At 42.4% G+C, this 22,821-nt stretch overlaps 2 long non-coding RNA genes across 2 annotated transcripts; both read left to right on the forward strand.

The window, feature by feature from the left end:
* The first annotated feature begins 1,116 nt into the window (after window positions 1-1,116).
* On the forward strand, window positions 1,117-8,624 carry LOC108492464. The gene is made up of 3 exons (XR_001873114.1): window positions 1,117-1,230; window positions 4,827-4,886; window positions 8,504-8,624. It is a non-coding gene; the product is annotated as an uncharacterized LOC108492464 (long non-coding RNA).
* A 5,925-nt stretch (window positions 8,625-14,549) lies between these two features.
* LOC108492463 lies at window positions 14,550-22,571 on the forward strand. Its single transcript, XR_001873113.1, has 3 exons — window positions 14,550-16,512; window positions 18,772-19,274; window positions 21,588-22,571. It is a non-coding gene; the product is annotated as an uncharacterized LOC108492463 (long non-coding RNA).
* Window positions 22,572-22,821: the final 250 nt, after the last annotated feature.

The raw sequence follows: 22,821 nt of genomic DNA on the forward strand, positions 1-22,821 counted from the left end.
ACTGCTCTGCCATCGTGACAGCAAATATGTTGTGGTTTTGGCTTAAAGATGTGATTTCCACAATGTGTCTTCAGCTGTGCAAATAGAGCAGCTTAGGGTTTGTAATTTAGTGCTGTATCACAGACCAGAGAGGCTTCCTATCGTGAAAATAAGTGTGGCCTTTGAAGGTTTCAGTCAGTGTGTTATTCCCCTAAGATGTGGAGGCAGGATGGGTCACCATGCCTGCTCCTGGTGGCAGGGAGGTAGGCAGAAGGAAACCTGTCCCCAGGGTTCCTGATGTGCCAGTTACCACTTCTTATATCTGGAAAGAGGATGTGCTTCCCAGTGAAGTGACAGCCTTGTCCTAGGAATAGTCCTGTCTATGCCCTGGGAGATTGACAGAGCTGCAGGGTGAAACCAGGTTCTGGGACATGCTTGTGGTGGCAGCAGAACCCCCTGGCCTGCCACACAGGAATTTATACCTTAAATTTCACTGGGAGAAGAGTGTTAGGAAAGCTTCTGGCAAACCTGAAGGAGAGAAATTAATACTCCTCTGAACATTTTTTTTTTTATGACATAGAAAGGGGCAGCCAGGTGCTGAGGGGTGTAACTGCTAATCTGCTAAGGAAAGTGTCACCATATAAAATAATTTGGACTTCCAGTGCAGAGCTAAAATTGAAATGAATATGTAGGATATCTGCTCTTTGTGTTGTCCCTCAAGATCTGCTGCCTGGTCTCCTTTTGGACCACCTATTTGATGCAGAGGCATTTGGTAAGAGAAGAGACACAATCCAGGTTGAGGTGCAGCACTTTGTACAGAGGAGCTTTCCCTTTCCAGCTTTCTACAAGTCTGGATCTTATATTATAGATTTACCTCTGAGGGAAAGGGAACAGCAGATCCAAGAATTATTTGCATCTTTTGAAGGAAGAGGCACTGCAATATTGAAGAAGGAGGCATAGATGTTGGGGAAGGGTTGCATAATTAAAGCATGACAAGTAATTCCCATAAGTGTGGACTCTAATGAGCTCTTTTCTCTAGTTCTAGACTTGTTTGAAGCAAGGGTAGATCATAAATTAATCTATACAGCACTGAGGTGTGATTTTTGTTGGTTTTTTTTTTTTTTTTTTTTAGCTCTTCACTGCAGGACAGCAGCTTTACCACACTCCAAATGCTATTCCTGATTCATCCTTTCAGAAATATCCATGCACAAATCCCACAGCACTGATGCTTTTATGCTTAAAGAGGGCACAGTAAGTATTTGCTGCACCAGCTTTAACTCTTCTATGCCATTTGGCTACAATATCAACACAGGAATTTAAAATCAGGAGAAGGTTCTCCTGACCACCAACTCCTCCACCAGCCCAAGCTGCAGTTCAAACTAACCTGGCTTTTTGGTTCCTTGGGCTCCGGGGGTTGTATATTAAAGTCTGGGGAGAGAAGGAGGGCTTCTGCCTGGCATTAGCTGGATGTGCTTGAACGGTGTGTGTGAGCTTTTTATGGCACAAGGAATGGGACTACGAAATCCCAAACAGATTTCTCATTACAATTTCTCAAGTAGCTGGGAATGCAGCACATCCTGATGCTGCTATAAATGTCCTTCTCTTTGTTGCTGCACAAAGTTGATTGTCCTATCAAAGAGGGATGTTCTATGTAATTGCAATGAAGATGTTCTCCTGATTCATTGCTCTCGCTTTGTGGATTTTTTTGTCTTTCCTTAAAAGTAGCTTAACAAGAAACTACAAGCTGCTGGTTTTATAAGCAGAGATTTTTAAAATTTTAGCAAGTGCTGGATTAAGATGAGTGGCATGAAATTTTGATTACTTTTTTCTCCCAAAAAAGCTCGTACTTAATGTTGGGGCTCAGATACCCTCCTTTTCATGCTCTATGTAACCTGTCACATTTTTACATGGACTGAGAGGCCTCCAAGAAGAATCTGTAACTTTTGACATAACTAAACCCTTACAAACTGAAAAGCAGATCTGTACATCCTTGAAGCAAAACAGCCTGAACTGGCTGGAAGCTGTTGTTTTAGCATCTACATTTCATTGCAAGAGCCAGTTCTTCATATGTGTATTTTCTTTGCATGCAGAATGAATGCACTCACATACTAATAAGGATCAGTTGCTATTTTCTTCTCAAGACACATACAGGATTTGATCTATGCTTGCTGTACTCTCTGCTCTCCCCTAATTTAGTGGCACTGTTTATGTAATTGCTGCTTTTCTGATTAAAGTGCATGAGTACAAGCTGAAGGTTTGACACAAGGCAGCCAAAGCTTTTTAATTGCCTTTAGCTTGCCTGTAGCTGCAGCACAGCTCTTTGAATGCAGCTGACTTGCGAGAAAGTCTGGGAGAGAAATGATGCACTTTTTATTTATGCTTTTTCTTTGGCAAAATTGCTCTGTGAATTTTTATCACCTAATGGTTTCTCTGACACTTTTAAAAACTGTGCAGCTTCTCACCAAGAGACTATTTTATATGAGACTTGGGCCAGTAAACCATTTCTGTGATCTGGGAAGTGCTATGCTTCCTTCACAGAGCAATTCATTTTGAAATTAGCTGGGCCTGCCTGCTCAAGAGGAACTCACAGTTGCTTGGCTGGTAGTCCTGAATGGACCTATTAAATGCCATATTTCTGCAAAAAAAACCCAGCAAAAATCTATTGCTGACTAGCAGGTCCTGAAATTCATGCATATCAAGGGTAGCATAAATAGTTTCAGTGTGCGATTTTGGAGAGAAAAGTGGTCTCTGGCTCAGTAAATACTAACTTCTACCCAGTCTATTGAAAAAGGTGGTTATATAAGGTAGGAGTCAGCTGGGGCTTCAGCAGAGCTTGGAGGAACTGGCTTCCATTCAAAATGCCTTTTAAAATTCACAGCATTTAGTGATATGGTTGCTAATTTACTTGCCCTGTACTAAGGTATGGCCAGCCTTGTGTTTCTCCCATGTGGTTCCAAAGTACAGTCTGAAGCTCCAGGTCCTTTCTCTCCCCTGTCTAAGGCATCTTACAGAAATGCTATCACCCTATATCACCCCCACTGATGTACAAGGGAGGTCTGGTCCAAGGCAGTTTAGATGGGTCACTGCTGCTGCCTCTGACCAGCAAGGTGGAGTTGTGCCAGATTCAAGCACTTTGAATTCGTGTGTGTGAAAATCAGTGTGTTATGGGTAGATGTCTGCTCACTACAGTGAATTGTAGTGGCAGGCTCCTATCAAGTGATGTGCTGCTTTCCACTGTTTTCAGACAGAAGTTTCCAGCATGAATCCTAAACTGTATTTAACTTGCCTTTGCACGTGAGATTTAGTACTTAGAAGGGGACAGGAGACCTGGAACACTACAAGATACAGTGAATAGAAGAGGCGTAAGGAATGTGCGCCATAGGCAGAGGATGGGGACTCATATGTAAAGGCACGAGAGCAGGAGCACACAACGCTCTAAAATCATGACAGACTCCATGTTCAGACTTGCAAGAAAGAGAGCAGGTTCCAGAAGGAGAGGGTACAGATGTTTTATTTGGGAGTGAGGGCTCTTCAGTCCTAGCAGTAAGTTGGAGAGTAAAACTAGGTCCTGAAGACTTGCAGTTGGTCATTGATGAAGACAGTCCATGACAGATTTCCCAGGGTCCCTAACCACTGCTATTTGCCCCCTTTCTTTCCCCTGACCATGGAGAAGAATCCTAGTTAATGGAAACTGCAGGCAGTGCTCAAACTGGGTTTTGAATTTTCATGATACAGAGCTACCCTAAACACTAATGTCGGTGCTCAGCCCCCATCCTTAACAACAAACTACATTTGTCTTGTCCTGTGCCCTGGGGACACATTCTGCATGTGTATATTTTCTTTTGATGCAGAATGATTGCACTCACACACTAATAAGGATTAGTTGCTTTGTGTTCCCCTGTTATATGTGAAGGTACCACCAACAGACACCATTTCTTGAGGAACTGGCAGCACTGGCTACTGTTGATGCTGTGTGGGTTGCAAAAAGGACCTCGCTCTGCTGTGAGCACAGCATTGCTTGGGATATCTGGTAAAGAGACCAGTTGGGAGGGAGCTATTCTCACTATGTGATCAAGGAATTAAAACGCTTCAGTGGGGGCAGTTTAAGTTGAATTCCTCAGTAATTGTCCCTCTCCTTTCACAGAAGTTGCTCTGGAAATACAGTTCCTGTGAAAAGCTTAAGGAGCATCTTACTCTATCACTTCCTTCTCTAGCTCCGCTGGAATTCAGTACATTCTTTTTCCTCCAAAGTAAAAGTATGAAATTTAGCAAAAGTATGTGCTGTGTCCTGGTCCTCCCTTGTAATTCCCTGGGAGTTTTGCCTAGAGGTGACCGGGTTGTGTATATCCGGGTTGTGTATATGGTTCCGTACCAGTTAGGAGTCTGGAGAGTGCTGGAAGCCTTGTCCAGCTATGTGAGCCTTTCAGAGTGGTGATGCAGAAGGAAGAATACAATCACCTGGATTGCAAGAGGCAAAGCAGAGTTAACTGTTTAAAAAATAAAACAGACTCAATTATACCGCATATTTCTCAGAGTAGAGAACCATGATTTAGTTGCTTGAGGGTTTTTCTTGTCCACCTCTTTTTTATTAAGCTCATTTTTCTTTATTCCTGGCTTGTGACAGCTGAATCAGTTTTCTTGAGAGGGAGATGAGTGTGTGTGTGCCAGGTGACCACGTTTGTTTATTGTGATGGTGATTGAGTCTTCCGGCTGGATTAGAGTAGTCACAGATGCTCAGCACGTTGGATCACAGCCCTAATTTTGAACATGCATGCTTTTAAGTATGCACTTAACTAAGAAATGCTTCAGATCAGGTTACTAATGTTTTATCTTCGGGCTTCCCGTAGGTATTTCCTCACTTTCCTCCTCTGCTGCCACCACGTGGACATGTCTCAGTGTTCATTAAGGTTTGTATTAATCTTTGAGAAGCATATCCCCAATCCTTGTTTGTATTGCAGTTTTTAACTGTACACAACATGTTTCTTCATTTGCCATGAAATTCAGCTGGGAAGAATCTGACATATTAAAATAACAAAGCAAGGAGAGAGAATCTCCATCATATTTTACTTTCCCATTTTACTGAAAAAGTTCCAGAAGGTGTACGTTTTTCACACTCTAGAAAAGGTTATGCAGAGTAACTGAGTGTGCATAGCAAGTTACAAACATCAGACAGAAGCTTTACAGGCATCTCAATCAAAAGTCAGGCTCAAGCCCGAGCACAGTTTTTCCAAAGGGCTGCTCATGAGACAATTATATGCAGAAGAATCTGTGTCACTGAGGGCTGATTGACTGGCTTTTATGTGCCATACATTCAGCTCTGAAAATTGCACTTGGGACTCGACACCATTCATGCAGTCCTGGAAATACTATTTTGAGAGCAGAACTCTATTAAAATTGCCAACATGGAGTTCTGGAGAAGAAGAGGGAGAAATGAAGATATCTGGTGCAGCTCATGCAGTTCAGTGACAGAACAGCATTGGAGCAGCAGCACAACCTGGATCCTGTTCCCCTTCGGACTTACTGAGGCCAGAGCCAAGTGGATAACCATATTTGAAATTGAATACAGACAAAGATAATGTAATTTTATATTGAACTATAACTTATTTTCCTATATTTCTCCATCAATAACTTCCAGCATTAAACACATCATTTATAATCTGCTGCTATAAAAAAGCAACATACAGATGCAACTCTGTTAGAAGTGGTGGCATCCTGGGGCAGGTCCTGCAACCTTATCTTCTGTGAGGCTAACTTGTTTCAGTATTGCACATGAGCAAACCACTCACCAGGTATTTATTACTTTGCTTAGTGATAGGGCATCAGAAAGGGAAAGAACAGTACTCTTTTCCTCTGCAACGAAATGTTGAAAGCAATGAAATGTTGGGGTGCAGGACTGATCTTGTCCCCTGTCCCCTTTCAGTCCAGGATGCAGTTTAGGGGTAGTTGCTGGAAGTAAATCCCTTGAGAGTGCTTTCTCCTCACTTTGTATCAGAGAACATCCTTCTGAATGGCTGGAGTGGAGCAGTCTCGTTTGATCAATTTACAGCCTTGTTAGAGGAAAAAAGTTTAAATGAAACACAGACTTTAATGCATCAAATTCTGCTCTAGGTGTATGGGAAACTTGTTCAGAGTGATAAATCAGCTACCAGGACAGATTACAGCTGGGTTCAGTCCTTGATATTAGCCACATAGCAGGTTGTTCTGTGTGGTTACAATACCTACAAGAATAACTGAATCTCATGTGGTTTTATCCATTACAATAGCTCTGACAGAGCAGGTTTGGCCCTGGGGCTGTGAAGTCCTGGTAGAGAATTGCTATTCAGTCTCAGAGAATCAAGAATGACTTTCTATTCTCTCTCTCCTTCCTCCCTCTACTGGCCGACAGAATAAGATCAGAACACATTCAGGATTTTCTTTTGCTCTTCAGAGACATCCTAATCCAGAATTCAGCAAAACTTCCAGCTTTGACTCATCTTGAAGGTAGAATTGAATGAGCTGAAACAGGTGCATCAAAGACCTACATGGGGTTTCTGTGCTGCTCTGGGGCTGTCTTTGGTTTCAGCCCTGGGCTACCATCTGTCACAGGAATGTTCTAAAAAGGCTGATGTCCATGAGTGCCTTAGACAGAAAATGCCCTGAGAGAGAGCCTGGTGTACTTGGCTGCCTGGGGCCAGGCTGACCATTATCACTCCAAAACTGCAGAATGACCACAGGGTCAAGGCACCTCTGGAAGTCTCCAGTCCAACACCTGCCCAGAGCAGGGTCACCTCGAGCAGGTGGTAAAGGGCTGTTTCTAGTGAGGTTTGAATATCTCCAAAGATGGAAACTCCACAACTCTGGGCAACCTATTCCAGTATCTGGCCACTCTCACGGAAAAAAAGGTTTTTCTTTCATTTCATTGGAATTTCCTGTATTTCAGTTTGTCCCTGTTGCTTCTCATCCTTCCATTGGGCATCACTGATAAGTGCCTAGCTCTATCTTTACTCCTTCCTACCAGGTGCTTATACATATGGATAAGATCCCACTGAGTCTTGTCTTCTCCAGCCTGTACTGGAGTATGGGGTTGTTTCTCCTCTCAATTTTGGACCATCTGAGGGTGCACTTTGCCTTCTTGTCTGGGTCATTTATGAAGATGTTAAGAAGTATTGGTCCCACTATTAATCCCTGGGGTCTGCTGCTGGGGACTGGCCTTCAGCTGGAAGGGAAAAAGAAAACACATCTCAGAAGCCACGTGTTGGTCTCATGTAGTGCACAGATCTAGGACAATAAAATAAGTTTCCTGGTGGCATCTCTACATGCAGTGAGGTGCATTTATTGACCTGTGCAACAGGGATGAAGCCTTCTGAGTGACAAACAGTGCCAGTGCTTCCTATTGGAGAGGAAAATTCGGGCACAAAAACTTTTAACCAAGCTGGTGTGGGAGAACCTGATGAACTCTTTCCCTCTCTGTTTTCCTCAGATCTTGAGATCTCACTGTGCAATGTATTGACAACATTACTTGGAAGGACACCATAGCCTTTACTAGATGTTTCCACCTCTGCAATCTGTATCATACCTGTTCCCTTGATAAAACAACTTTTGGACCAGAGGAGTCAGTGTTCACAGGAACACAGCCTGCATCATTCTGTTCCATCTAGAAGCTTTTGGGGCTGCTAATATCCAGATGCAAATACCCAGGATTGGTGTTAAATACTTTTGCACCTCAGAGTTTTAGGCTTTTCCTTCTAGATTGCTTACTGGTTTACATTTTCTGAAAAGCAATCTCTGAGTATAAAATGAGATGATATAGCAACAAACACTTTTCAAAGTCTGCTTCTGCTGAAAGAAAGCCCGTCCAGCTGCATTAAGAGAAATATGAGCCTCTTAAATCTGCTCACCACCCCAACAGAGGGAAGTTATATTCTGTTCTGCCTTAGACAATTTAGTAGCAGCCATTTCAAAAACACCGTTCAGCATCTTAAAAGCAAACATGCTTTTGACAAGACTTCTAACAAAAAAAAGGACCCCCATAAAAAGCATGAGTAATAAAAATTATTCTCTTAAATATAAGAGAATAACTGGTGAAATAATGGGGGATATACTGGACTAAAGTTAAATTTTGCTATCTTTTTGACTATCACCTCAATGTGTGGGTAAAAAACCTCTCTCCTGGTCTGTATGAGAGTTATTCAGAACAGACCTACTTTAGATTTAATATACTTCCTAGACTGACGGTGAGAAAGGCCATTTTTAACCATCTCTTTCACCCTTAGGAGAACTCTTGGTCATTCTTCCCAGCTTCTCTGAAGTTTTTCATCTATGGTAGATTAACTGTTTCACAGCTTTTCTTCTGAGAGTCTCAGAAGTATCCTGTGTATTGTGTTAAGGTGCATTTCTTATAAGACTTTTTGGAATCCTCCATCTTGTAGGTTCACCCCGCTAGTGAAAGCAGTTTTGAAGACATAACCTACAATACCTTTGGCAATGTTTTATATGGTGATTCTAATAAAACACTTAGTGGTCTCTACCTCTCCTCCTCCTGCAGTTTTTCACAGGACAATAGCCCTGCCTCCACAGATCACAAGCGATCCTGTATACTAAGGAGAAATCCAGGATACACAGCTGTTTGGGATTGCCATAATTTTCACCATCAAAATACTTGTTGCTCTGAGGTATGTTTTAAATTTCTGCAGAGGTCTGTGAGGACACAGTTCAATCATCACCTTGCCAAGACAAAAATTAAATATCTCAGTTCTAATCTGAAGTTTTTGCAGTGAAGTGGTGCCAGTAGCATGTTTACTCAGAGCAAATTAATGTGGATAGTCATAAGCAGTGGTAACAAATTTGTTGGCCTTTTTTTCCTGGATAAGTATGTAATGTAACAGCAATGCAGAGGGCCCCTGAAACACTGGTATCCTGCAGTGTCTGTTGTGGCTTCAGATAGTTGAATCCTTTGGAAACTTTCTGCAGAAAAAGGAATATAAAGGATTTTGAGATGCATTGGTGTCTATGGGATGACATGTGATGAAAAATGCCCAAGTTCTATCCAAAGCTTTCAGGTTTGTTTCTTGCCAAGCACATCATCCATCAGATGATGAGCTCAGAAGTTATGGATTGCCACGTTAAATACTGGGGAAGTAATCCCTGGAGGACTAAACAAAAGCCATGACTATTTCTTACTCATATAGGAGAATTTGAAATACTGTGTTTTCCAGTTGTAGGGCTGGTGTGTTTCCATTACTTACTTCCCAAGAGATCCAAGGGTGTAATGAATTGTACTGGAAAAGCAGATTTGGCATTTTGTTGGAATATCCAGGTGCAAAGTCTGGAATACTAAATTTTGCTGGGAAGAGTGATGGAAACCTCCCTGTTTCTGGAAAGCATCGTATCTGAGTGTTGCAGCCATGGGAAATACCTTCCCATGTATGGAATTTAGGAAGTCATTCCAATCAGCTCAGCAATAACCACTGCCTTCTCTCCCTTCTGCTTATAGAGGAACAACTCTTTCAGTCAAGTAAACATGCTTGAGTGTTTTGTACTGGCATGAGCGATTTGTATTTCTTCAGGATAAAAGCTCTTTGCTCCCCCAGTCCCCATCCTGCTGTCCATCCACTCAAGAGGTTTGCCTGAAGACAGGCAAAAAAGTTGTTGAGTACCTCTTGAGTACCTCAGCCTTCTCCTCATCCATTGTTACCAGTTTTCCAGCATTGTTTATTGGTGGGGGTGTGGTGTGTGAACAGTTGTCCATAAACTTACTCAATAGTTCCTTTGGATTTATACGCTTTCAGATGTTCCCTTTTCTTAAAAAGACAGATAACCTCTTTTTCTTAAAAAAAACCCCAAACCAACCAGAACACCCAACTTCCCATAAACAGTTTCCCAAGCCTTCTGGGAGTATGAGGCAGCTGGACCTTCAAGACTGCTGCATATTCTTCTGTGAGAGCTGCAGTTAACTCTGGTAGGTAAACACTGCTAACACACCCATGTAGCAAGAAGTATTGTGGGTTGTAAAATACCTCTGTATACTGCATTTTCAAGTGCTGTTAAATTGCTTTACAGTATTAGCTTTGACTTAGTTATTAGTAGCAAAGGGGTGAATGAGGTGTTTGAGCATTTTGTTTGAGGGCTTGTTTATAATTCTTCTATTGGCACCATAATTCTGAGACTTGCAAAAAAGGGGCCTGCCTAAGTAGTGGCATCTCAGTCTTCCATCTTTGCATTTGTATGACAAGCTCAGCTTAGGGAAGCTTAGGAAGAGTTAGACAGAGCTGCTACTGCTGCTGTGATGGTCTGAGAACTGGCTAACCCAGCCCACCATTGTACATCCGTATCTGAAACAGTATTTCCATTCCTCTTCAAATTTATTGGTGCCATCTAGGGACAGAATTGTGACAGCCCTGCTCCTGTCTGTCCTTTTTCAAGACCTTATGGTTTCTTGCAAAAAAAGCACTTGTCCTTCCAGCAATATCAGCTTTGCAATGCATTTTCTTTAGCAGTGACACGTTTAACCTTTCTCAGAACCGTTGCTGTTATAAATATATGGTGCTTTTCAGATACACAGAAAAATCACCCTATAAAACATGATTTATTAACCACGTGTGGAGGCCCAGTATTTCACAATAGCATTTTACTCTCTAGTTATCCAGAACTCTTCTCATCTGAGCAAGAATAGCACTCAGCTGCATACAACACACTTGGGACCATGAGGGTCAACACTCGGCTCTCAGCAATTCAGAGGCCAAAAATCTGCCAGGCAGAGGAACAGAAACCTAGGTCCACCCAAGAAAGCAAGACCCAAGACCTTCTGAGGGTTGTTACCTTTGAAGTACAAAATAAGAGTGCCAGCTGGATGGACTCTGGTAGGGAGATGTTAACGTGGACAGGTGTGATTATCAAGGCAGGATACATTTCACCAGCTTTTTGCTGTAAGGCTGCTATAGAGGACCATGTTTAAAGCTTTACTACAGACAAGGAAACAGCATCAACCACACTCTGCATCCAAAGAAGCCAATCACTGCATTGTCATCAGCAGTCACAGACATGGCCAGGCTGTGGTAAGTCCATGCTGGCTGTTTCTAATCACTTTGTTGTTCATTTGCTGGGATTTCCTTTGCAACCTTCCCAGGGACAGAGGTTGGCTGACTGATCTGTCTGTCCCTGGATCATTCTTCCTTCTCGTATTGGTGAGGACTGTGATAGTCTTTCCAGTCACCAGGAACCTCTCCAATCTCTAAGACATTTAATGGTGATGAAGTGGCCTCATAAAGATGCTGGGTACCAGCCTTCTTATCCTGGGAAGCAGATCTTCCTTTTCTCCTCTTCTACCCATTTTCTGCCTCCATTTTTTTATTGTTTTCCTACGTAAAATACTCTCCTGGGGACTTTTTCCTCCTGCATCTCCACAATTTCCCTCTCTGTAATTGCCTTTGTTTTTTTTAATTTAATTTTATTTTTTTTATTTATCCTCACACTGGGCACTACACTCAAACAGCTGCTCTTCAATATGACCCCTCTCCAAAGAACCATAACATGAGAAGATGCTTAAACAAACAGGCACTCACCTAAGCACCATTAACCTGGGCTTATCTCCCCACATCATACTTCTTTTTTAATGAAAAACTGCTGGCTGCCTCAAAAGATATTATCTAAACAAGCATAGAACAGCTCCTTAGAGAGATGATCTCTCCAGTTTTATACACTCCAATTTATTACTGCATCATATTTTTAAGAAAATAGTTTTTCTTATGCTTTTCTGCAAAGCACTCTTCTCACAGATTATTTTTAAGCTTTCATTACAAAAATGAAAAAAATCTATAAAACTTAAGTAGTAAAATGAGATGATCCTGATTTAGTAATGTTAAGGGGTGTACCTAAACTAAGTGGAATGCGATCTGGAATGTCTACCCGTGGCGAGTGGAATGCGATCTGGAATGTCTACCCATGACTGAAGGAGATCACATAAAGACAGAAGAAGCAAAAAGAGGTTGAGAGGACGTGTGAGAGGACATGTGGGGAAACGCCACCATCCCAGGGAGACATCGGCTGAGCCAGCTGGGGGCTCGCACCTTGCCCCTGGTTTGAATGGATGACGGGGTTTTTCTTAAGCTTTGTTGCTCTCAGGGTAAGTTTCAGGGATTCACACCCCCCCATACTATTTTTGTAGCATCTTCCCCCGCCCATACTAGTGCACTGCACCCAGAAGCTGCCTGTAACCTTGGGAGGTGAATTTGCCCCGTCTCCAGCAGCGTTTTACAACCTTATGCAGGTAGATGTGCACTAAAGCCGATCCCAGAAACATCTCTGCTCTCCCTCCTCTGGAATGCGTTAATTATGCAAGCATCCAGACGGTTCCTCCAGCCAAACCCACCCGGTGTCCTTACCTTAGGACAAAGCACATTGCCCCTGAGAGGTGAGGAAAGGAGCGGGGGAGGACACCTGTGAAGACCCGACTATCTTTCCTCACGGTCACAGGCGCTTAGGTGGAAAGTCGGCACTAAATCTTTCCTCACCTTTAAACTAGTTCATCCCTTCATTGTCTCCAGATGCAGACAGCTTTATGCCTAGCCAGGAAAAAGAACTGGGGGTATCAAGTATCTGCACTTTTAAATGTTATCAGCCACTTCCCTTAATTTATTACAATAAATTGCTGATGGAGGAAAAGAACAGGATTTACCCGCATACACATAAAGAATATTTCTGCTACTACTTTTTTCAGACCTCTGAAGATTTGACTTTCTTCCCTCTCTCTCTCTCTCCATCATTTATGTGAAATCTGCCTTTTTTTCCCCTGCATTGGCTTTGGTGTCTAGACTCTTCCATTTTTCATTAAAACAGTGTTGTTTTTGCTCACCTGCTGGTTATTTCTTTTAACTTCCCTACTGCAGAGAAGAAAGTGACTTTCATTTGGAACTAACTTCAGCACTGAGGCATCCAGGAGCTCCTAATCGTTAGGATCTACAACCCAGGTTTTTAGGTTTTTCTCCCACTTCATCTAAAGACTTGCACCCTCCAAAAAGAAACTGCTTTTATATGGGAATGCAACTCACTCAAATGTCATACTTCACTATGCCACACCACTGAGAGCCCCTAAGTAAATTAGAGACTGGATTAGTGTGTATCTACTGCCTTGTACTGAGAGAGCCATAAATACAAGAGGTAAAGAGCTGAGACAGATTATGTTTGGGTAGTGCTACCTTGGGTATTACTTAGTCGTTAATAATGTTTCTATTCATTTTTTAGAAATATATTAGAGTTTTTTTGTTGGCACAGAAATTTTCCCACTTTGTGGGAGCACTGGGCACCCACAACCCCTTCTCTCATGGTGCCTCCAGGAGGAGGAATGGATCCTGTCAGTGAATAACAGAGAAGCCTCTTTGCAATGCTGCAGTGGTTGTGCGTGTAAGAGATAAGTGCTGCAAAAGGGTTTGTTATGGTCCCTTCTCCTCACTGGGAGGAGAGAGAGGACACAGGAGAGAAGAAAGGATAATGATGCTGAACTGCAGGGCTCCTGTGAAGGTACCACATATGCTCTTCTGCTGGGTATATTTCCTTGCTATAGTCTCTTGGCCTGCTTTTCCCCATGACCATGGTCTGTGAGCTGTCACAGACCTTCTCCTTTGCTCAAGGAGAAGACCTCAGTTCCAGTTCCTCAGACTCCCTCACTGCTGCAGCACTGTGGGCATGCACATGCCCTCATGCTGACCTCCTCCCGTGGCCTGTGTTTTGTTTTGCTCGTCTCTCCTGTGGCTCATCTTCATGTTGGGTGCTGCTGTGAGAGGTGTTGGACTTGATGTCTTTGTAGAAAACATTTCCTGGGAGACCATACAGCTCCGTGACGTCACCACAGGGCACCAGGCAACACAGCATGGCAGCTTTGGGATTGCCCCATCCCTTCCAAGTAAATTCCTCTTCTATTCAGCAGCACTCACCAGGTATGCATTCACCCCTTCTCTTGCTCTATTCTCCAACAGGCCTTGTGTCCTCTCCTCCCTCCTGAGACTCACTGTTTTTTGATGTGCTCCATGTGATCCATATCACTTTGGGGATGCAAGGGCAGTAGGATGGGTCCTGCCACCTGCAGTCACAGGGCAAAGACACCCGTATCCCTGGAGAGATCCAGTGTGCCGTGTAGTTGTAGCAGAGCACAGAGGATAGTCAGCAAAGTGGTGGGATGTCACGGTCAATCGGGAGCTTGATTACAGATGCACAGCAGGAAATTGCCCAGAGAGGTTGTGGATGCTCCATGTTCAAGGCCAGGATGGGCGGGCCCTGAGCAACCTGATCCAGTGAGTGGCATCCCTGCCCATAGCAGGGGTTTAGAACTAGTTGATCTTTAAGGTCCCTTCCAACTCAAACCATTCTATGAGCCTGTGAAGGACGTTGTTCTTCCACTGCTTTCTTTCCACAGACTAAGTGCTGGAAAGCTGGATGTAGCTCTTGTTCAGCGTGATGCAAAGGCAGGGTAAGTATAAGTGTGATTTTAACATCGTAAGATATTGCCATACAGCAGTGCTTTGCATGGCACTGCACATGCTAACTGGGTACAGAGCTGCTGTTAGCACTGGAACAGCACCTGGGGATGGGTTTGTCATCTTGGGTGTGAACCCAGACTTAGGGTGCTTGTAACATAAAGCTGTGCTCCAGAGTTGTTTGGGATCCCTGTTCAGACACAGCAGTCATGATCTAAATTGTGGATGGTTTCAGTGTGCCTTGGCCAGGATCTCAGAAAAGCTGAACGTGTGTGTGCTTCTCCGTTTAGGACCAGGATTAATACGGTGAACGCTCTAATTTAGATTCCAGGAACGAAGTTCAAGAATCTACGCTTGCAGAGCCAGGAGGGCTATTTGAGGCAAAAGTGAAATTGATTTTGGTTTAAAAGGGCTGTAAAAGAAGACAGGAGTAAATATGGAGAAAAATAATCTAAAATTGATTAGAAAGCAGCTATTACCCAGCAGGCAGTAAACCACTGAAGATAGGCCATTGAATAACCATGAAAAGAAAATGAGAATGTTGTGGTATATACAAATAAGAATCGAACACGGTACTCCTGCAATGATATTTTTTTTCTCCAATCAGTGTGTCACTCCGACTGAAGAGTGTTTCAAGATTAGAAACTGCTGTGAAAAACTAGAGATGTGTGCCCTAGACCTTGGAAAAAACTTTGAATCAGGATTGGTAACTATCAGGGGGATTTATACCAAAGTTTACCCTAGAAACTCAGCACTGGGGACATACTCTGGGAGTGGACTACAAGCAGAACCTGTGGGTCAAATTAAGTCACAGACACCAAACTGAAGGAAAAAAAGATGGATTTCAAACCTGATGCTGGCATAGAAAAGGACAATCTGGCTGCACATTCGCAATATCTGGAACATGAAACTGTGGCAGTGGTTTTAATTACACAGATGGGACTTACTGAATACACCAGTTTGGAGACCGTAGAGAGATTCCCAATGAATGGCTGTATCACAGACATCGTTACTGTACAAATTTCAACTACATTTTTACAACCATACAGTGAACTTTGCACACCTAGAGATGTGCTCAGGGCATTTTTACTTCCAGTTCTCTCTTCAGCCCAGACTTGATGCTGTATGTAAGGCATATCTAACATGTTAATGAGAAAATAAAATTATACATTCCACTCTGTCCTTGGGAATTTATAGAGGTTCTATTACTCAGTATACCTGTGAACTCCTTAGACTTATGGATTAGTTCCAAGTGAGTGAAATAATTAATGTCTCACCAAGCTATATATGGCACAATTAAATATTTTAAGAGTAAGAGCCTAAGTGTTAGTTCAACCATTCAAGTTGGTATAAGTTCAGATTTAGAATATCATGTGCAATCTTAAATATCATTTACAAAATTCTTGACGTGAAGTGCTTTTAGGATAGTCCTTGTAACAGCTAGGACATTAAGCTTAATCTTGCACCCAGCTGTAATAATACCTATGTTTCAAATAATTATATTAATGTCAACTATTGCATTGAGAAATGAGAATTACTGTTTCTTTGAGATAAAGGTTTATGCAAACTCGTGCTTGTGATACTGCCTCTCTACCCAAGGGGTGGGTATGGCTCAGTGTTAGCTTGGACCCTGTCTGGTTAGACAGTCACCTAAGGGGCAGGAACCAGAAATGGTCCAAAAGTCAAGGTTTTTTACATGCCTCTTCAACAGACCTTCCCATAACACTGCAGTGTAGTGCCTTAGATGTTGTAAGTGGTCCACGTGAGCGTCTGTAACTTCTGTCTTCAGGAAAGTGAATTCTCCATCAGCACAAGTCAAGGACTGAACCTTTCTCAGACACTGGTGACCTCCATGGCATTCCTGCTGCTGCTTTATAGAAATGAGCCACAGGCACCTGCCATATGTCTCACTGCATTGTAATAATTAAGCATGAGTGTCACAATCTTAATGTGGGATTATAAACCTATATTCATAACTGCTGTTTGTCTCCAAAATCAGCAATCTGGCTTGTGTCTGGATCCAGCCCCTGCACCTCCCCTGTCCTGTGTGTGCCTATATTGGTCTTCTTCTGTCCATGGAGTTATGGTAAGTCTCTGAGGAGACCAGCTTTCCCTATATAAAGTAACGTGCTGCAGGGGGATCAGACTGAAGGAAATGATGGCACTACAAGCAGCCGGTGGAGTGGGATGGAGAAGCAGTGCTTCTGTCTTTTGGGACTCTTTTTTTTCTTTTGAGACCTTACCTTTCCCTTCAGTCCTCTGTGTCTAAAAGTCTGTGATTTTACACAAGAATCCCAGCCTTCAGAAAAGGGAGAATTATGTTTTTACCAAACATATATGCGTATAGAGGGGCAGAGGAAGGAGTTTTGAAGGGCCTTAATTTCCTGCCAGTATTGGGGTCAAAGAGAGTAAAAGGACTGTAAAGAAGAAGACATTGCATCTTTCAGAGGAACAATGAGAGCAGGTCTAAGCAAGCTGGGCACAGATATATACTTTCTCTGGTTTTACACTCTTTGTTGTATATTTAGTTTATTATAGCTGCTGGAAAGAAAGAGCCGATATTAGGTTTGAAAACATGACTTATGTAAGATAAAGGAACCCAGAAATACAATGCACATAAATATGAGAAGAGGGAATAGGTTGCTCTCAGAAATGTGGAATAAATTTGCAGAGGCACAGTAAAAGATGAGAGATTATAAAAAGGCATTAGGGCTGTCACTGTAAAGGAGTCAGGGAATTACACAGCAAGCTCACATTACCAATTCAAACTGGAGGTTGCTTTAAAGAATGGCCTGGTGGTTAGAGGTAACGGAAGAGCAGTGCAAAGTGCATTGAAATCTGATATTCTTTGGAGAATTCAGCAGGCTCATACGGGTATAGAAAAATGTAAATGGTAAGCATAAGCTATGTACATGTAGCAGCCTCATAAAAACTCAGAGATAAAGGAAATTGTTGAAAACGAGCTATTTCTTCAAAACACCAACTTAGAAAACAATAGAACTCACGCTGATAGATCAGGAGACACTACAGCCATGGTTTCAAGTGCAGATATATTTATACTTCGCTTTTTTGCCAGAGACTACATGGCAGTGTTGGCTCATTGTTTGCATTTCCCTGTGGTTTTGCTATAGGGAATCCAGCACTAGAGCGTCTCGTAACGCCCTTCATATCTGCATTTGCCAGGCACAGAACCACAGAAGGGGGCTGAGTAATGAGCTGTGCTTCAAAGAACAGAATATTCAGCCATTTTCAAGGGCTGCCAGAGAAATTCCACAGTGTAACATCTGCTCCCAGATATCCTGTATTGAAAGGTCTACTGAAAAATGGAATTAGGATGATTTAGATTTTTTTTTTTAAAAGCTACCAGATCTTAAAGAGATTCTTCTGCTGAGCTCGAGAGACTGCATTTAAAACACAGTCAGTCTCCCTTTATTTTAAGAGGTAATTGGGAACCAGACTTACTAATACAGAACTAATCTAAGTGCTTATAAATACCATTGAAAATATGCAAGAGTCATACTCTTTCATGGGGAACAAGGATACTAAAGTGCAAGGAAGATGCAGCCTGCATACACAAACAAGACTCCGTGGTCTCTGTCTGACAAGGAGATTGCTTCTTTCTCCTTCAGAATACAAATGCCTGAAGGACAGGCTTTGGGAAGACAAGGAGAATATGGAGATGAAACCTAGGGAAATAGCATCTGAAAAGATTTTACTGAAGTCAAGCAGAGATCAGTAAGAGCTCCTGAAAGACATTTTGCGTGCTTTTAGAGCAGTTAGTGCTGGTTTGTTTTTTTTTATATAAGAACCGTATCAGGGGAAAAATAAGGATTTGTAATATATGGTATTATCAAGAAGATCAATGAGAACTGGCCTGAGAGGATCAGACTGGAGACAAACTGGAGCAGAGAGACCCATTTTTGTACCTATACCTGGCTACTGTATTATACAAATTATTAACTTTCCCTACCATATACCCTAATTAAGGTTTGCCTGCCAAGGTGCCAAGACTACTGAAATGGCATTTTGAACTCTTGTATGGCTAGGTGCTTTTGTTCTGGGTGGGTTTTTTTGTTTGGTTGGTTTTTGTTTGGTTTTGGTTGGTTGGTTTGTTTTGGTTTGGTGGGTTTTTTGTTTGTTTTTTTTGTTTGGTTTGTTTTTGTTTGGTTTTGGTTGGTTGGTTTGTTTTGGTTTGGTGGGTTTTTTGTTTGTTATTTTTGTTTGGTGGGTTTGGGGTTTTTTTGGAGGGAGGTGGGGAGTTTAAACTGTGATCCAAAGGTTTAAAGGACAGCTAAAAGTAACTTTGCAAGTGTTCCCAACCTGTAACTTTCCATTTGTGTTACAGTCACGGATGCTTCTAAAGCAGGGTGCTCTGCAGCTGGCACAAGCACTGTCTCACCAGAGCTCCTGCCCTACCAGGTGGAGGACAACAACTCCCAGGTGTCTGTCCCAGTGGAAGTGTGACTGACTATAAACCCCATATCTCCAGCTGGAGTTTCACCACTCTTGTGAGCTCACATGGAGTCACAAGCAAATGTCCCAAACCTTTGAGAGTCACTGGTTTAGGCTGACTGGGTACCCTCTGGTGCTCCCCACTGCCTGTTGTAGGGAAAGACACATTGGTCTCTCCTGCCCAAAAGAGGGGGTAGTTGTCTTGCAAATCCTTCAGTCACCCCCAGCTACACCCCTCTGCCATGGCCATCACCTGCTTCACCACCTCTGGCTCCTCTTCCCTGGCTGTTCCCACTTCCAGGGCTCCCACCTCTCTGCCCATGAAGCTCAAGGACTGATGTAGCTCTCCCACAAGGACAAGTCACTGCTGGGGAGGTGCTGAAACAATCAAACATGGTGAGTTGGCAAGTTCTGAAAGGAGCAGGTAAGATTTTGGTTGGGTTGTGTGCAGCACAGTATTTCATCCTGGTAAAATAAAAGGACCAATATTTTGGATTCTGTGGCAAAGTGTCAGTGAACAAAAGCCTTAGTAAACAATCTGCTCACTGCAATACTTGGAATACATTTAAATTTAGCCTGAATTTGTTTTTTCATCTTTGGCTGTGACTAAATGGTGACTTTGTTTATAGCAACTGTTTTTGTGTTCTAGTGAATCACCTCATGCAGAGGTGGTGTTCAAGAAAAAAAGAATGAGTGTTTCTGGAGGGGGGGGGCAGCAGGAATTTGATGGGTATTCTCATTGTCAGAAAACTTAATACTGAGTGTGTATTGAACCTGCTGAGAATTCAGCATCTTATTTCACTTTGGAGAACCTCTACAAAGAAAAGAAACTATATCTACTTGTACCAGACTGTACTCCAGGGAAATACACTCAAAGGGTGCCTTTATTGGAGAGTGCTGAGATGAACTCTGTGGCCACTGTGTTCTACTGGAACAATAGGGGGATAAATGAGGTGTTCGACTTCCCCTTCCATCTTGTGGCTTCTCTTCCTTTAGCTTTGGAGTGGTTATGCTGCAATGCTGAAGATACTCCATGTGGGGCTCCAGGATCTCATTCCTGCCTGCTTGCCATTTGTTTGTAAGCTACTCTAGGACAGCTGCACCTCACAGAAGTGAATACTCCAAAAGAAAGCATTTTTTTTCTGTCTTCCCTACTGCCCTCTTGTACTTAATACTCTACTGTAATACCTTTAGAAGACTTACAGCATGCACAAGTGTGTGTCATATTCCTCCTACAAACAGCTTACTGAAGGCTTGCAACAGGCAACGTGCTTGGCGAGGTGGACATTTGTGTTTGAGACTTGACCTCACACCCTTTTACCCTTGTCTTAAAATGAAAGAAGACAAAAATAATTTTGCAGGTTGCAGTTACACGTGAATATGAAACACGGGTCCCTGAGTTCACTGCTTTCATTCAGACAGGCTGCCTTTCAGCACCATTTTCTCCCACCTCCCTCCACGATTTCAGAGCCATGCATGTAGGTACTGCATCCAGGAGGAACTGGCTGCAGATACCTGTATAATCAGGGTCCATGGTCACTGAGCAGCAGAATATGAATGTTGCGTAGAGAAATCAGAGATTTACTTTTCTATTACTTGGGAATGTAATAAGACTCCTCAGGATCACAAACGGAAGTTAGGAAAAGCAAGCTTGATTATTTAAGAGTATAGAAAAATAACCCAACCTTTCTCCCAGTTCTCAAAGCATTGCTCTGGGAACGGAGTAAGGTACTTTGGAGACTTTTTACTCAGTATTTCAGAATGTTTTGATACTTTGTTGTCTTTGAAAGTTACCTGCAAATAAACCAATTTCTTGTTGCTTCTTCCACATATCTCTCGGTTTTCTAAAAATCCCTCAAGTAACATACCTGTAATTACAAAGTCAGCTCTTGTTTGCTTTGAAAGCTTTGCCTAATGGGAAAATAAGTAATTAAAATCTCCAGCCAGCTGTAGCCAACTTTAGCCACAAAACTGTTCATTTCAGAGGGAGCTGGAATAACTGACTCGAAAATTTAAATACTTGTTTCAGAATACTGGCAAAAAAAAAATAAAATTAAATTGGACTCACTGAATTGGGAATTGCTGATTCTGACTTAATGTTTGAGTTTTCAGAGTTATTTAAGGTATTCTTTTTTAATACATAGTGGGCTGGGCTTTTTCACCTCAAATTAACAAAGCAGATTTTTTTAAAGACTGAGTCCTTAACTGAAGGAATATGCTCTTGAGATCCATGATACTGCCAAAGATCACAACCACCACTGAAACTAGAAAATAGTGACCCTATTAACACTGAGATTAAAAAGAAAATGAGGGTGAGGACTTGTATTGCTAGACTGTGAAATGCAATCTGATGAGACTGACCCGGACGTTTCTGTACCGCCATGAAGCAGCAAAGCAAAGCTTGTTAACCTCCTTCATCGATTCCAGTTTCCTTTTTGTTTAAATTGAAATGTCTAATGTTTCGTGTTTTTCTCATTACTACATAGTGTAATACAGTTGCTGCTGCTATTAACCTTCAGGCAGACAGAAAATCAGTGAAGGTTGATGTGTGATACACTTTTATCTGGAACTAATAGCCCTTGCACTCAGTTACAGAGAGAATATTGTAACACCTGATTTGTGATAAAGATAGTGGGAATAAGAGCTAGTGCAGCTCAGAAAAGCCATTTTTTGCTGTCTGATGGTGAACTCTGCTTCTTTTGGCCACAGGTGTCTCACAGTGCAGAGGAAGGAGTCATTAACCCTCTACAAAAGCTTAATATTCCATAAATGGCACATGGAGAAAGTGCAATGGTAGCTGCTCTTGAATCCCCAGTGAAGAAAATCTCTGCCTGGTGCAACAAGCTGCTACCTGTGCAGGGGATGGAGCAGCAGAAAATTGCTAAACATTTCATGAAACCTGCTTTGTTGGGCTGCACTCTGGTGGGGGCTGCAGTTATGTGACTGCACTGGGACTGCTGCTGGAAATTGTGTTGAAAAGATGTGGAAGCATCCTCTGCTCAAACAGGTGATGAAATTCTTATGAGTTCGGTGGGTCTTAACATTCATTTGTAGACAGCAGCATCTGTAGGGAAGGAGATGGGGTTTCATGGGGTGAGTGAGTGGGATGACTTGGATTTTCACGATTTCTGCTTTCATGTATGCCTACAGTGCTGTTCATGTCATATGCATAGTTTCTGTGGAAGCGACACAATATGCTGGGCTGCTGAAGATACAGCTGCCAAAAAAATGGTGCAACTGATTTAGTATGAAACTAGGTTTACATGTGCACTTGGGCAACAGGTGAACAGTAAGAGGCAGGACCATCAGGTCTTTATTTTGTTTAAAAATGGAGGTTTTCTGACTGGTGATTAAACTAGTCAAGGACATTCAGCTAATACCCTGGTAGAACTTTGAAAAATTCAGCTGACAGTTCTACTTCAGAAGCAAGGCAGTCAGGTACAAGATACTCACTGAGGTGTGCTCCCACAAGGCAAAAAACAACATGCAGACAGGGTGCAAGATTGCAGTAGAGGCCATAGGTGATAACTGGGCTTGGGCTCATAAATCACATGGCAGACTCTGATAATACCGATGCTTTTACTGTGGAATACTGATTAGGGCCAAGTAATAAGTGACAATTTGGCTCTTTCATAATTTGCTTTTGAAACAAAGTTTTGTTGAAACAGATTTTTCTCATGTCCCTTCAAGTTTGTTATCAGAGCTGTGCTGCATTTGGGTTTTTGCAGCACTGTCTAAAATAAAAGGCAGGGGAGATTTCACTCTGCCTGCCTGTAAGAAATTACTTCACTCCCCTTCCCTCCTCTACCTCTTGCTGTTTGGACGCATCCTCTGATAATGGGATTTTTGCACAAGTAGTTTGTTTTTTGTTACCAGTGGTATTAATCTAACTTGCCTGTCCTACAAGGGACATCTTCTACAAGCATCTTCTTCAAAAGAAAGG

This window comes from Lepidothrix coronata, unplaced genomic scaffold (genome assembly GCF_001604755.1).
Source record: "Lepidothrix coronata isolate B3197 unplaced genomic scaffold, Lepidothrix_coronata-1.0 Scaffold10, whole genome shotgun sequence".
Taxonomy (NCBI): domain Eukaryota; kingdom Metazoa; phylum Chordata; class Aves; order Passeriformes; family Pipridae; genus Lepidothrix; species Lepidothrix coronata.